The 3371-nt window shown below is 36.4% G+C and overlaps 1 pseudogene; it reads left to right on the top strand.

Moving 5' to 3' along the window:
• Nucleotides 1–637: 637 nt before the first annotated feature.
• On the top strand, nucleotides 638–3111 carry LOC138311474 (uncharacterized; annotated as a pseudogene).
• Nucleotides 3112–3371: the final 260 nt, after the last annotated feature.

Raw genomic sequence — 3371 nt, 5'->3', positions numbered from 1 at the left:
AGTACTCAAGCTAATGTGAGCCTGAACCATTCTGTTGCGGCAAAAGCACCAAAAATCAAGATTCTATGCTGGATCGGACAGTTTGAATTTTCGTGTCGGGATCTGCAGTCGCGCAGAAGAATGTTGGACACACATATGTTGCTGATGTAAGTTTTTGATGAATGTACATGTATGCATGAAAATAATATTTCTAAAAATTGTAAAAACTAATTTATACCATGGTGAATGTTTTATTGCTGGGGAGGTAATGGAAAGTTTCATTAATGATAAAATACTTATCCCGATAACAACCTAAAAATCTTTTGTCCCATTTTTTCTATCGGATAGGATTTACAGTCCTCCCTCACTCCACTCCATCATAAACATTAGGGACAAATTTATATGAACTAAATACAATTGAATATTAAATGAAGCTTCAATGTTAAACGTATTTTAGTAAAATTGATATTTTCCCAACTTTTTTTACTGTTGTTGGTTTTGTTCCAGGCACATAGTAAAGTTGGAATTTCCCCAGGAGAGCACACAATCACTTTAGGATTACTTAGAGATGAAAGAACCAAAAAGTAAGTATACCCATCCTAACCATATTATTAAAGGTATATGGACCACTATACAAGACTGAACACTTTTCCTCAGTATGAAACCTAGATTTTCAGTCCACTCGGAGGGAGCTATTGCTAGACCCAAGTATCAGCTTTGATGTTGCGCAATCTATACAGCTAGGTTCAAGTTTTACAAAATAGTATTCTGTCAAGATATGACTTTTATATGTTTTTATGTGACAAGGCTTTATCCATGTCTGTGGTCTGTGCTGGCATCTAATCTGTAAACTATAAGACATTAGATTTTTGATTTTGTCATGTGTATTAAAACTGTACAACAAAGCACATTTTTTTTTCAAAGGAACCATGATAAGATGTTTTGACTAAGGAAAGCCAAACTGAAGCGACTTCACCGAAAGGCAGACTTCTCCTCAAAGGAAGCCTCATGTGAGCTTCGAGAAGGACCTACATACTCGACAAGCATTGATTTAACAAGTGGTATGTATTTGCTTTACGTGAAATCTAATTGATACAGTTATATTCTAGTCTTATGGCCTGAATAAGTAGATTGATGTGAAGTGTGTAAGGTGTAGTTCAAAGTTTGTAGTTTGGCAGGTGTAAAAATATCCTGTTTTATGAGAGGAAAACCATCACACTTGCAAAGCAGGGAACTGGAGTGCTTTAAGTCTTCTAGTTTTGAAGAGAGGAACTTAGCATGCAATAATAATAAAATAAAAATTCTTTATATAGATAGTGCTTGATATAGTGTTCAAGCTTATTTCATGACCAGAATTTTTTCTTTGTAGTGTTATAAGAGAAAGGAATAAGAAAGCACTCGAAAAATGTTCAGGAAAACACATTCTTCACATTCTCAAAAGATGTCCATCTCAGACTCCTAATTACAAAATGTGTAGAACTCGATAAGATTTTTAGATTTGAAAAGTTTCAAGTTCAATGTTAGGCACCCTCGATACTCCAAGGGTTACTGTCACTGACATTATATCCACCACACCTGGGGACTCTATCAAAGTGAAACTGGAGGCAACAGAAGATACAAGTAATTCGTCTTTGATGTACATACAGTACACTCTAGTTGACTGTGTGGCTTTGAAGTTGGGTATTGCTCTGTCTGAAACACTCAAAGGAAGTCTCTGCAGGCCTGCTATAGGTTAGTTTTTTGTCCTGAACTACCTCCAGTTTTACAATGAGATTTTTATATATAATAAAGGCAAGGGGTTGATGTTATGACAGTGATAGTAACCCCTGGAGTATCGAGGATGAATGCTTGGATGTTTTGTGTGATTCTAAAGTTAAGTCTACGAACGTACATATTAGTGACATTAAATTTTATATATATTTTTTTTCTTTTTTTTGTTTTTTGAATTACCCAGGACACTCTTGATAATACAGAGATCCCACCTATTACGGAAGCTCCTGTACCAACGTGCTCCCCCACTAGAGACAATGCCTGGCTTGACAGAAGTATTCTTTGATCTTGAAACAACTGGATTTGGTGAGAACATGTATACGTGTATCTATTTTCATTGCCCATCATGAAATGGGAAGTCATACAGTGTTACTCATGCTTGTCATGTACTCTGTGTTCCCATCCTTTCCTGTTGTCTTATATGGACTGCAGTGTCATTTATGTCTTAGGGATAAAGTTCTATCTTATTTTATCAATATCAAAAAATCTAAGATCAATCTATGTGGGGCCTCAGCCCTAGATAATTAATTACTTTCATTTGAACTAATTTGTCTGATTGTTTGATTAACTGATATAAAAGGCCAGTATAGCTAAAGGTAATAAAATTTTTGACTACTTTAATTTACTCTGTTCATTACTTTTCAGGGAACAAATGCACACATTCACACAAATTGCAGCTGTGAAAGCTGATGGATCATCCTTCGACACCTTCGTAACAACAAAAGCAAAGAATTACTAAAAAGATAACAGAAGTCACAGGAATATCTTCTGCCAATGGAAGGATGTCATATAAGGGAGCGTATGTGGAGGCTGTGCCTATAAAGCAGGCTTTAGAAAGTTTTATCAAATTTGTAAATGCTAATGCATTAACTTGTTGCACATAACTGCAAAAGGTTTGATGGCCGCTTTCTGGCTAGAGCATTGACTGCTTGTAAGATTGTAAACCTGGATGCTTTAGTGTTCATGGACACGCTACCATTGTTTAAGGAAAATGGTTCCAGGTTTACAGAATGTTACAAACAGGAGTTTGTCTACCAGAAAGTAGTTGGTGGTAGCTACAATGCACACAATGCGTTGTCAGATGCCAGGAGCCTTATGGCAATTTGTGCTCAAGTAACCCTGCATCAGCAGAGAGCTGAAACAGAAACATTGTTTTTTATTTATCTTATGTATATGATACGATAACTTTTTGTAGATCAAAAGGCAGGTAATTTGCAGACACTGGCACCACTGGTTGGTGTACTTTCTGCAGGTATGCTGGACAAGATAGCTGCTAGTGGACTATCATTGTCCCACTTAAAACTGGCTTTTAAGCGGGGATTCTTTCTCTGGCATTTCGGATTTATTCTCAGAGGTTTCTGAAAGCGGAAAGGTACGGGTTACCAAATCAAAAAGTGTGGTTGACAAGGGGAGGTCAATGCTTATTTTAACAGAATGAACTTATTGGTATCCCCACATGTAAAGTGCTGTGTCTGTCGTTTCCTTGAAAGGATTTTCCAAACCGCAGGCTAAAGCTGCAATTACCAACGATAACGCCTATTTAAGGCAAAGGTCAAGCTTAAATCAAATTCTTTTTCAAAGTTAAAGTATCTTATAAGTAGTGGTAAATAGCCAAGATGTTA

Source organism: Argopecten irradians, unplaced genomic scaffold, assembly GCF_041381155.1.
Source record: "Argopecten irradians isolate NY unplaced genomic scaffold, Ai_NY scaffold_0028, whole genome shotgun sequence".
NCBI classification, from domain to species: Eukaryota; Metazoa; Mollusca; class Bivalvia; order Pectinida; family Pectinidae; genus Argopecten; species Argopecten irradians.
The sequence above is the reverse complement of the archived record's forward strand: the minus strand, read 5'-3'. Positions and strand labels throughout refer to the sequence as shown.